We start from the raw sequence: 12,404 nt of genomic DNA, 5'->3' as shown, positions 1-12,404 counted from the left end.
TCTGTCATAAAGGAAGTTGGTGGGCCCCTGTCATGGAGGGTGTCGGGCCCCTGTCGTGGAGGGAGTCGGGGGGGCCTGTCGTGGAGGGAGTGGGGGGGGGCCTGTCATGGAGGGAGTCGGGGGGGGGCCTGTCATAAAGGAAGTTGGGGGGGCCCAAGTCACGGGGGGTGTCGGGGGCCCCTGTCAGGGAGGGTATCGGGGGCCACTGTCAGGGAGGGTGTCGGGGGCCCCTGTCAGGGAGGGTGTCGGGGGGCCCCTGTCACAAAGGAAGTCAGGGGGCCCCTGTCAAGGAGGGTGTCAGGGGGCCCCTGTCATGGAGGAAGTCGGGGGCCCCTGTCATGGAGGAAGTCGGGGCCCGTGTCATGGAGGAAGTCGGGGGCCCCTGTCATGGGGAGTGTCGACGTCACGGTGTTGGGGGCCCCTGTCATGGAGGAAGTCGGGGGCCCCTGTCATGAAGGAAGTCGGTGGGCCCCTGTCATGGAGGGTGTCGGGGCCCCTGTCGTGGAGGGAGTGGGGGGGCCTGTCGTGGAGGGAGTTGGGGGGCCTGTCACGGAGGGTAACGGGGGCCCCTGTCACGGGGAGTGTCGGGGGCCCCTATCACAGGGAGTGTCGGGGGCCCCTGTCACGGGGAGTGTCGGGGGCCCCTTTCACGGAGAGTGTCGGGGGCCCCTGTCAGAGAGGGTGTCGGGGGGCCCCTGTCAGGAAGTAAGTCAGGGGCCCCTTCATGGAGGGTGTCGGGGGCCCCTGTCATGGAGGAAGTCCCTGTCATGGAGGAAGTCGGGGGCCCCTATCATGGAGGAAGTCTGGAGGGTGTCGGGGGCCCCTGTCATGGAAGAAGTCGGGGGGGCCCTGTCATGGAGGAAGTCGGGGGGCCCTGTCATGGAGGAAGTCGGGGGGTCCTGTCATGGAGGAAGTCGGGGGGCCCCTGTCATGGGGGAATTCGGGGGCCCCTGTCATGGAGTAAATCGGGGGCCACTGTCATGGAGGGAGGCGGGGCCCCTGTCATGGAGGGTGTCGGGGGGGGCTGTCACAGAGGGTGTGGGGGGGCCCTGTAGTGGGGGGTGTCGGCGGGCCCTGTGACAGAGGGTTCAGGGGCCCTTGTCACAGGGAGTCAGGGGTCCCCTGTCATGGAGGGTGTCGGGTCCCCTGTCATGGAGGGTGTCGGGGCCCCTGTCTTGGAGGAAATCGGGGGCCCCTGTCATGGAGGAAGTTGGGGGGCCCTGTCATAAAGGAAGTTGGTGGGCCCCTGTCATGGAGGTTGTCGGGGGCCCCTGTCATGGAGGGAGTCGGGGTCTCTGTCATAAAGGATGTCGGGGGGGCTGTCACGGAAGGTGTCGGGGGGCCCGTCACTGTAGGTGTCGGGGACCCCTGTCACGGTGGATATGGGGGGGCCCCTGTCACGGGGAGTGTCGAGGGACCCTGTCACGGAGGGTGTGGGGGGCCCCTGTCAGGGAGGGTGTCGGGGGCCCCTGTCACGGAGGGTGTGGGGGGCCCCTGTCACGGAGGGTGTCAGGGGACCCTGTCAGGGAGGGTGTCGGGGGCCCCTGTCAGGGAGGGTGTCGGGGGCCCCTGTCAGGGAGGGTGTCGGGGGCCCCTGTCAGGGAGGGTGTGGGGGGCCCCTGTCAGGGAGGGCGTCGGGGGCCCCTGTCACGGAGGGTGTGGGGGGCGCCTGTCAGGGAGGGTGTGAAGGGGCCCCTGTCATGGAGGGTGCCGGGGACAACATCACGGAGGGTGTGGGGGGCCCCTGTCACGGAGGGTGTGGGGGGGCCCCTGTCATGGAGGGTGTGGGGGGCCCCTGTCATGGAGGGTGTGGGGGGCCCTGTCACGGAGTGTGTCGGGGGCCCCCTGTCACGGAGTGTGTCGGAGGCCCCTGTCACAGAGGGTGTCGGGGGGGCCCCTGTCAAGGAGGGTGTCGGGGGCCCCTGTCACAGAGGGTGTCAGGGGCCCCTGTCACAGAGGATTTCGGGCCCCCCTGTCACGGAGGGTGTCAGGGGCTCCTGTCACGGAGGGTGTGGGGGCCCCCCTGTCACGGAGGGTGTCAGGGGCTCCTGTCAAGGGGGGTTTGGGGGGCGCCTGTAAAGGAGGATGTGGGGGGCCCCTGTCAAGGAGGGTGTGGGGGTGCCCTGTCAAGGAGGGTGTGGGGGGCCCCTGTCACAGAGGATATGGTGGACCACTGCCTGGCATTTCTCTTCCCTCAGACTAGAAAGGAGGAGAGAAAACACTGAGGGATCGTTACACAAGCCCGCCCACATCCCGACACTGGACCCGCCCCCATCAGGTGACATCGGTCATATGACACTTACTTTCTCTCCAATAGATGTGCTATGAAGAATGGGGGGGTGTAGTCTCCGATTTGTCCTCTGTAGGGCGCTGTGTCCTGTTAAAACAGCCTCTGAAGAGCACACGACCTCTTCCTGGCACAGCAGCAGCAAAGTGACGCCGCTCGGCCAGCCTCTGCCTTATAATCAGTTATCCACTCTTCATCTGATTGGAGGACTCGATCTTCATCTGAGTGGCCGAGGTGAGCAGCGCATAATCTCCATGACAACGGGGGACACAGGCTGGTTCCATGTCACTGGGGGGGGGGCAGTCTAGATGTCACAAGGGGGGGAAAGTATGTGGGGGGGGGCAAGTCTGGATGTCACCTGGGAGGGGGCAAGTCTGGATGTCACCTGGGGGGACATCCAGACTGGCCCCCACTGGTGGATGTCACTTGGGGGGGCCAAGTCTGGATGTCACCTTGGGGGGACAAGTCTGGATGTCTTTTGGGGGGGCAAGTCTGGATGTCACCCAGGGCAAGTCTGTCACGGGGCGCAGTCTGGATGTCACCTGGGGGGGGGCAAGTCTGGATGTCACCTGGGGGGGCAAGTCTGGATGTCACCCAGGGCAAGTCTGTCACGGGGCAGTCAGGATGTCAGGGGGCAAGTCTGGATGTCACCTGGGGAGCAAGTCTGGATGTCACCTGGGGGGGGCAAGTCTGGATGTCACATATGGGGGGGCAAGTCTTGATGTCTTCTGGGGGAGGCAAGTCTGGATGTCACCCAGGACAAGTCTGTCACGGGGGGGGCAGTCAGGATGTCACATGGGGCAAGTCTGGATGTCACCGGAGGGGGGGCAAGTCTGGATGTCACCCAGGGCAAGTCTGTCACGTGGGGCAGTCTGAATGTCACACGGGGCAAGTCTGTCACCGGGGGAGGGCAAGTCTGGATGTCACCTGGGGGGACATCCAGACTGGACCCCCTGGTGGATGTCACCTGGGGGGGCAAGTCTGGATGTCACATATGGGGGCCCAAGTCTGGATGTCACCGGGGGGGCCCAAGTCTGGATGTCACCTTGGGGGGGCAAGTCTGGATGTCTTTTGGGGGGGCAAGTCTGGATGTCACCCAGGGCAAGTCTGTCCCGGGAGGTGCAAGTCTGGATGTTTTTTGGGGGGGGCAAGTCTGGATGTCACCCAGGGCAAGTCTGTCACTGGGGGCAGTCAGGAAGTCACATGGGGCAAGTCTGGATGTCAGGGGGCAAGTCTGGATGTCACCTGGGGGGCAAGTCTGGATGTCACCTGGGGGGGCAAGTCTGGATGTCACCTGGGGGGGGGGCAAGTCTGGATGTCACCCAGGGCAAGTCTGTCACGGGGGGCAGTCAGGATGTCACATGGGGCAAGTCTGGATGTCAGGGGGCAAGTCTGGATGTCACCTTGGGGGGCAAATCTGGATGTCACCTTGGGGGGGGCAAGTCTAGATGTCACCTAGGGCAAGTCTGTCATGGGGGGGCAGTCAGGATGTCACATGGGGCAAGTCTGGATGTCAGGGGGCAAGTCTGGATGTCACCTGGGGGGGGCAAGTCTGGATGTCACCTGGGGGGACATCCAGACTGCCCCGTGTGACATCCAGACTGGCCCCCCTGGTGGAGGTCACCTGGGGGGGCAAGTCTGGATGTCACATATGGGGGGCAAGTCTGGAAGTCACCTGGGGGGGCAAGTCTGGATGTCTTTTGGGGGAGGCAAGTCTGGATGTCACCCAGGGTAAGTCTGTCACGGGGGGGCAGTCAGGATGTCACATGGGGCAAGTCTGGATGTCACCGGGGGGCAAGTGTGGATGTCACCGGAGGGGGGGGCAAGTCTGGATGTCACCCAGGGCAAGTCTGTCACGGGGGGCAGTCTGGATGTCACACTGGGCAAGTCTGTCACCGGGGGAGGGCAAGTCTGGATGTCACCTGGGAGGGGGCAAGTCTGGATGTCACATGGGGGTGAAATCTTAATGTCACATATGGGGGGGCAAGTCTGGATGTTGCCCAGGGCAAGTCTTTCATGGGGGGGCAAGTCTGGATGTCTTTTGGGGGGGCAAGTCTGGATGTCACCCAGGGCAAGTCTGTCACGGGGGGCAGTCAGGATGTCACATAGGGCAAGTCTGGATGTCAGGGGGCAAGTATGGATGTCACCTGGGGGGGGCAAGTCTGGATGTCACCTAGAGGGGCAAGTCTGGATGTCACCCAGGGCAAGTCTGTCACGGGGCAGTCAGGATGTCAGGGGGCAAGTCTGGATGTCACCTGGGGGAGCAAGTCTGGATGTCACCTAGGGGGGCAAGTCTGAATGTCACCTGGGGGGGCAAGTCTGGATGTCACCTTGGGGGGGCAAGTCTGGATGTCACCCAGGGCAAGTCTGTCACGGGGGGGGGCAAGTCTGTATGTCACACCGGGCAAGTCTGTATGTCACATATGGGAGGGCAAGTCTAGATGTCACATATGGGGGGCAAGTCTAGATGTCACAAATGGGGGGGCAAGTCTGGATGTCACATATGGGGGGCAAGTCTGGATGTCACATATGGGGGGGAAGTCTGGATGTCACCGGGGGGGCCCAAGTCTGGATGTCACCTTGGGGGGCAAGTCTGAAAGTCACCCAGGGCAAGTCTGGATGTCTTTTGGGGGGGCAAGTCTGGATGTCACCCAGGGCAAGTCTGTCACGGGGCTAGTCAGGATGTCACATGGGGCAAGTCTGGATGTCAGGGGGCAAGTCTGGATGTCGACTGGGGGGGGCAAGTCTGGATGTCACCTGGGGGAACATCCAGACTGCCCTGTTTGACATCCAGACTGGATGTCACCTGGGGCGGCAAGTCTGGATGTCACATATGAGGGGGCAAGTCTGGATGTCACCTGGGGGGGCAAGTCTGGATGTCACCCAGGGCAAGTCTGTCACGGGGGGCAAGTCTGTATGTCACACCGGGCAAGTCTGTATGTCACATATGGGGGGCAAGTCTTGATGTCACATATGGGGGGGCAAGTATTGATGTCACATATGGGGGGGCAAGTCTGGATGTCACATATGGGGGGGGGCAAGTCTGGATGTTACATATGGGGGGGCAAGTCTGGATGTTACATATGGGGGCGGGCAAGTCTGGATGTCACATATGGGGGGGAAGTCTGGATGTCACCGGGGGGGCCCAAGTCTGGATGTCACCTTGGGGGGGGGCATGTCTGGATGTCTTTTGGGGGGGCAGGTCTGGATGTCACCCAGGGCAAGTCTGTCACGGGGGGGCAAGTCTGGATGTCTTTTGGGGGGGCAAGTCTGGATGTCACCCAGGGCAAGTCTGTCACGGGGGCAGTCAGGATGTCACATGGGGCAAGTCTGGATGTCAGGGGGCAAGTCTGGATGTCACCTGGGGGGACATCCAGACTGCCCCGTTTGACATCCAGACTGGCCCCCCTGGTGGATGTCACCTGGGGGGGCAAGTCTGGATGTCACATATAAGGAGGCAAGTCTGGATGTCACCTGGGGGGGCAAGTCTGGATGTCACCCAGGGCAAGTCTGTCACGGGGGACAAGTCTGTATGTCACACCGGGCAAGTCTGTATGTCACATATGAGGGGGCAAGTCTGGATGTCACATATGGGGGGGCAAGTCTGGATGTCACATATGGGGGGGCAAGTCTGGATGTCACATATGGGGGGGCAAGTCTGGATGTCACATATGGGGGCGGGCAAGTCTGGATGTCACATATGGGGGGGAAGTCTGGATGTCACCGGGGGGGGCCCAAGTCTGGATGTCACCTTGGGGGGGGCAAGTCTGGATGTCTTTTGGGGGGGCAGGTCTGGATGTCACCCAGGGCAAGTCTATCACTGGGGGGGGCAGTCTGGATGTCACATATGGGGGGCAAGTCTGGATGTCACATATGGGGGGGTGGTAACTCTCGATGTCACCTGGGGGGGCAAGTCTGGTTTCACAGCAGGGGGGCAAGTCTGGATGTCACCTGGGAGGGGGCATGTCTGAATGTCATCCAGGGCAAGTCTGTCACAGGGGGGCATTCTGGATGTCTCACCGGGGGGCAAGTCTTGATGTCACAGCAGGGGGGCAAGTCTGGATGTCACCCAGGGCAAGTCTGTCACAGAGGGGCAGTCTGGATGTCACACGGGGCAAGTCTGCATGTCACCGGGGGGAGGGCCAGTGTGGATGTCACCAGGGGGGCCAGTCTGGATGTCACACGGGGCAAGTCTGTCACAGGGAGGACAAGTCTGGATGTCACCTGGTGGGGGCCAGTCTGGATGTCACAGGGCGGGCAAGTCTGGATGTCACACGGGGCAAGGATGTCACCTGGTGGGGCAAGTCTGTATGTCACATATGGGGGGGCAAGTCTGGATGTAACAAAGGGGGGGGGTGGCAAGTCTGGATGTCACAGAGGGGGGGTGGCAAGTCTGGATGTCACAAGGGGGGGCAAGTCTGGATGTCTCAGGGGGCAAGTCTGGATGTCACAGAGGGGGGGCAAATCTGGATGTTACAAGGGGGGGCAGGTCTGGATGTCTCACGGGGTAAGTCTGTCACGGGGGAGGGGCAAGTCTGTATGTCACATATGGGGGGCAAGTCTGGATGTCACATATGGGGGGGGCAAGTCTGGATGTCACATATGGGGGGGGGGCAAGTCTAGATGTCACATATGGGGGGGGGCAAGTCTGGATGTCACATATGGGGGAGGGTAAGTCTGGATGTCACATATGGGGGGGGCAAGTCTGGATGTCACATGGGGGGGCAAGTCTGGATGTCACATATGGGGGGTGAAGTCTGGATGTCACAGAGAGGGGTGGCAAGTCTGGATGTCACAAGGGGGGGCAAGTCTGGATGTCTCAGGGGGCAAGTCTGGATGTCACAGAGGGGGGGAAAGTCTGGATGTTACAAGGGGGGGCAGGTCTGGATGTCTCACGGGGTAAGTCTGTCACGGGGGAGGGGCAAGTCTGTATGTCACATATGGGGGGGCAAGTCTGGATGTCACATATGGGGGGGCAAGTCTGGATGTCACATATGGGGATGTCACATATGGGGGGAGGGCAAGTTTGGATGTCACGGGGGGGCGGCAAGTTTGGATGTCACCAGGGGGGGCCAGTCTGGATGTCACCAGGGGGGGCCAGTCTGGATGTCACAAGGGGGGCAAGTCTGGATGTTACAGAGGGGGGGGCGGCAAGTCTGGATGTCACAGAGGGGGGTGGCAAGTCTGGATGTCACAGAGGGGGGTGGCAAGTCTGGATGTCACAAGGGGGGGCAAGTTTGGATGTCTCAGGGGGCAAGTCGGATGTCACAGAGGGGGGGCAAGTCTGGATGTTACAAGGGGGGGCAGGTGTGGATGTCTCACGGGGTAAGTCTGTCACGGGGGAGGGGCAAGTCTGTATGTCACACCGGGCAAGTCTGTATGTCACATATGGGGGGTCAAGTCTGGATGTCACATATGGGGGGGTCAAGTCTGGATGTCACATATGGGGGGGGGCAAGTCTGGATGTCACATATGGGGGGAGGGCAAGTCTGGATGTCACAGGGGGGGGCGGCAAGTTTGGATGTCAACAGGGGGGGCCAGTCTGGATGTCAGCAGGGGGGGCCAGTCTGGATGTCAGCAGGGGGGGCCAGTCTGGATGTCACCAGGGGGGGCCAGTCTGGATGTCACACGGGGGGGGGAAATCTGGGTGTCACATGGGGCAAGTCTGTCATGGGGGGCAGTCTGGATGTCACCTGGTGAGGGCAAGTCTGTATGTCACATATGGGGGGGCGGCAAGTCTGGATGTCACCTGGGGGTGGCAAATCTGGATGCCATCTGGGGGGGCAAGTCTGGATGTCACCTGGGAGGGGGCATGTCTGAATGTCATCCAGGGAAAGTCTGTCACACGGGGCAAGTCTGGATGTCACCGGGGGGAAGGGCAAGTCTGGATGTCACCGGGGGGAAGGGCAAGTCTGGATGTCACCCGGGGGAAGGGCAAGTCTGGATGTCACCGGGGGGAAGGGCAAGTCTGGATGTCACATGGGGGGCAAGTCTGAATGTCACACGAGGCAAGTCTGTCACAGGGGGGACAAGTCTGGATGTCACGGGGGGGCCAGTCTGGATGCCACACGGGGCAAGTCTGTATGTCACATATGGGGGGGCGGCAAGTTTGTATGTTACGATGGGGGGACGGCAAGTCTGGATTTCACAAGGGGGGGCAAGTCTGGATGTCACAAGGGGGGGCAAGTCTGGATGTCTCACGGGGCAAGTCTGTCACGGGAGGCAAGTCGGATATCACAGAGGGGGGGCAAGTCTGGATGTTACAAGGGGGGGCAGGTCTGGATATCTCACGGGGGGGCAAGTCTGGATGTCACATATGGGGGGGCAAGTCTGGATGTCACATATGGGGGGGGCAAGTCTGGATGTCGCATATGGGGCAGGCAAGTCTGAATGTCACATGGGGGAAAGTCTGTCACAGGGGCAAGTCTGGAGGTCACATATGGGGGGGCAGGCAAGATGTCACATATGGGGGGGCAGGGAAGTCTGGATGTCACATATGGGGGGGCAGGGAAGTCTGGATGTCACATATGGGGGGGCAGGGAAGTCTGGATGTCACATATGGGGGGGCAGGCAAGTCTGGATGTCACATGGGGGGAAAGTCTGTCACAGGGGCAAGTCTGGAGGTCACAGAGGGGGGGCAAGTCTGGAGGTCACATGGGAGGGCAGTCTGGATGTCACGGGGGGGCCACAGGCTACACTGGCTGGGTGTCATGGGGGGGCCACAGGCTGCATGCCACAGGAGGTACACAATGGTTGGCACAGGCTGCCTGGATGTCACAGGGAGGCACAGGCGCCCTGCATTATAAGGGGTGATGCCTATTTTCACGCCCTGCATTACTTGGGGATACCTATTTTTAGGGATGCACCAAAATTTCGACCGCCGACACATATCGGCTGAAAATGGCCCTTTTGGCAAAAAGCAAAAAGAGAATTTTTGCCGATACTTGCACGGAAAATTGGGTGGGGCTCTGCCCCTGGTGCCGCATATCAGGGGGGCTTCCTAGATCATAGAAAAGAGGAGAGCCGCCGCCTGTTTCATTATAGCACCGGGAACATCACAGCTTTCATTTCAATATCTGTGTTCCCTGCTGCGTGCTGTCACATACACCCCCTCTACCTTGTCCATGCACTTTGATAAACAGATCAAACCTCTTTTCTATGATCTAGGAAGCACCCCTGATAGGCGGCACCAGGGGCGGGGGGGCGCTATAATGATACAAGCGGCGGCTCTCTCCCTTCACTGGCTGCAATGGCGACACTGGCTGCACTACCGGGGACATAGGCCGGGACGCTGGCTGCACTACCGGGGACATAGGCCGGGACGCTGGCTGCACTACCGGGGACATAGGCCGGGACGCTGGCTGCACTACCGGGGACATAGGCTGGGACGCTGGCTGCACTACCGGGGACATAGGCTGGGACGCTGGCTGCACTACCGGGGACATAGGCTGGGACGCTGGCTGCACTACCGGGGACATAGGCCGGGACGCTGGCTGCACTACTGGGGACACTGGCTGGCTGCATCTGACGAGCACTGGTGAGGCTGCATTGATCTCTTGTATCATATCTTCAGTCTCTGACCATCTCCTGTACCATGTCCTCGGTCTCTGACCATCTCTGCAGTCTCTGACCATCTCCTGTATAAATTTTTATTTTAAAAACAGTCACTTTCGGTATCGGTGTTATTCGGTTTTCGGGATCAAGGAAGATTTATTTTCGGTTTCGGCACCAAAAAACCCATTTGGTGCATCCTTACCTATCTTCACAGCCTGCATTACTGGAGGGGATACCTATTTTAAATACTTTCATTACAACAAGAGGGATGCTAAATTTCAAAGCCTGTAATATTATAAGAGGGGATACAGAATTTCACGACCTGCATTAGTACTATTGTGGGAGGACACAAACTTAACCCCCCAACTGTCATAGAGGGGGGAAAAAGGAAACCGGTAGCAGTTATTATTGTCATTATTTGGGGGTGACGTGTATTAGTGGCAGGGGCTCAGTCTGGTGTTTCAGTTGGACGGGGGTCAGTCTGAGGTGTCAGTAGTTTGTTATGGGGGGTGTCAGTCTAGGGGGTGGTGATCTACCTGTCTGTGTAGCCAGCGGTTGGGGTAATTCCTAATTTTTAGTGGTTTGGAGTAGGTAGGTTTCCTCACTCCTCAGCGAACTTATTATTATATTTCAATTAAACAATTTTTTACAAACTTTGTGACCGGGTTCACACTATTGCGAATTGGATGAGGGTTTCCACCGCATCCAATGCGCATAGCAGGAGATTGTGAGCGACTCTCTATGGAGCCGGTTCACACATCTCTGCAGTCTCCAGTGTGAATTGCACAGGAGTCCTGCGCGTCTTTTGATTCATTTCAGGTCTGAATTCAGCCAAAATTTTGAGCTGAAACATTGAATGGAGACGCCCCGGACTCCTGCTGTGAGCCGCTGCATTCCCCATGTGAGCCCAGCCAGTTCTAAATGGAAATTTAAATCCCTGGCCCATCCATTTTTTAGTTAACCAACTTTAGAGGTATGTTACCATGCATTTCTAAATTTATCAGTTTCTGACTCTTCAATGTTTTTCTTTTTCAGCTTCCCCCATCTGTTTGGGCTGTCACCATGCAGATCTGCAATTTTCTCATCCGCCCGTGATTGGCCGTGTACTTTTGGAGTGGAAACATATATACCAATTCTTTATGCAGCTCACCTTTACACTTTTCCAATCTTGTATCGTCCGTCACCATAAATGGTTTCTTGAATAAAATTCACTGTTTTTAAAAGTTTAAAAATAATATGCTTTTAACATCAATAAAATGGTCAGTGCCTTTTTTTGCTCATACTCTTGTCTTGTTGCTTATTTCCTTAACTTTTTGTCTTTCAGTTTGCTGTTTGTTTTTGACATCCAGAAGGTTTTACACCCTTTATGACCATATTGTTTGCTATCCAGCACTGTGCTACTTTCACGCTGGGGGCGTCGGCGGTAAAGTGCCACTTTACCGTTGTTTTTGCGGTGCTATTTGGCCACTAGCTGGGCGCTTTTAACCTCCGCCAGCAGCCGAAAAAGCACTTTGTCGGTGGTTCGGAGACGCTGCCCATTGATTTCCAATGGGCAGGGATGCTGTAGGAGTGGTGTGTATACCGCTCCTACAGCACTTCAAAGATGCGGCTAGCAGGACTTTTTTTTTTTTTTACCGTTCTGCCAGCGCACTGCTCCATGGGTTAGATTAGTATGAAATAGATTGTTGAAAAGATCTGGTCCCCAACCAGAAATATTAACCAAGGAAAAAGAGCAAGGGGACAGCTGCGTGCACAGCTTGGACCTGGTGCTGCACGGGCCTGCGTGTAACGGTATTGCTCACGGCGGGTGTTGGGCGCATGTAGTGTGGTGGGAGCGCGCGCGCCGGCTGTGCGCTGTAGAACCCCGGGACGCTGTGCGCTGGCGACCCGGCACTGGGGTTGTGAGGCATTAATAGTGATGCTTCACCGCTACCCTGGCACGCCGAGCTGATCCAGAGAACCCCAGGGGTCACACTGTGAGTGGTGAGTGAGCATATTCCAGGAGTCACACCAGTATACAAAAATATCTGTACATTGATGCATTCCCATGCTCTTGTTTTACACAGATGATCACTTATACCCCGAGTGCCCTAAATGTGCTGGACGTTCCTCCATCTCGCACACTGATCCCATCTCTGGCGGCGACAGCGACAGTGGCGACAGAAGACCGGGCCATCGCCTCTAAAAGAGCTATAAGAAGGCGCGGTGGCCCGGCAGAAGAACCGAAGAGGGGGACAAGACCCCCGAAGTCGGGAGAAGAGGCCGGCGGTGGGGAGGAAGAAAGCCGGACTCCTCCGCTAGCAAAAGAGCTACAAGAAGATAGTGGAGGAGTCCGGCGAGAAGACCCCCGAAGACGGAAGACCCCCGGAGCTGTGCAATAAAATATTTTATCTCGTGTGTTGTGTTTTTTTTTGGTACTTTTATTTTACAGGTGAATGGTTAGGGGTACATTGTACCCCATACTCATTCACATAGGGTGGGGGGCCGGTATCCGGGGGCCCCCTTATTAAAGGGGGCTCCCGGATTCCGATAAGCCCCCCGCCCGCAGACCCCGACAACCAAC

The 12,404-nt window shown here is 58.4% G+C and overlaps 1 long non-coding RNA gene across 1 annotated transcript; it reads left to right on the top strand.

Moving 5' to 3' along the window:
- The first annotated feature begins 2,368 nt into the window (after positions 1-2,368).
- On the top strand, positions 2,369-11,123 carry LOC143990239 (uncharacterized). The gene is made up of 2 exons (XR_013277236.1): positions 2,369-2,521; positions 10,877-11,123. It is a non-coding gene; the product is annotated as an uncharacterized LOC143990239 (long non-coding RNA).
- The last annotated feature ends 1,281 nt before the right edge of the window (positions 11,124-12,404 follow it).

The sequence above is a fragment of the Lithobates pipiens genome, unplaced genomic scaffold, assembly GCF_037356315.1.
Source record: "Lithobates pipiens isolate NorthernLeopardFrog02 unplaced genomic scaffold, aLitPip1_a1.2 Scaffold_18, whole genome shotgun sequence".
In the NCBI taxonomy this organism is placed as follows: domain Eukaryota; kingdom Metazoa; phylum Chordata; class Amphibia; order Anura; family Ranidae; genus Lithobates; species Lithobates pipiens.
The sequence above is the reverse complement of the archived record's forward strand: the minus strand, read 5'-3'. Positions and strand labels throughout refer to the sequence as shown.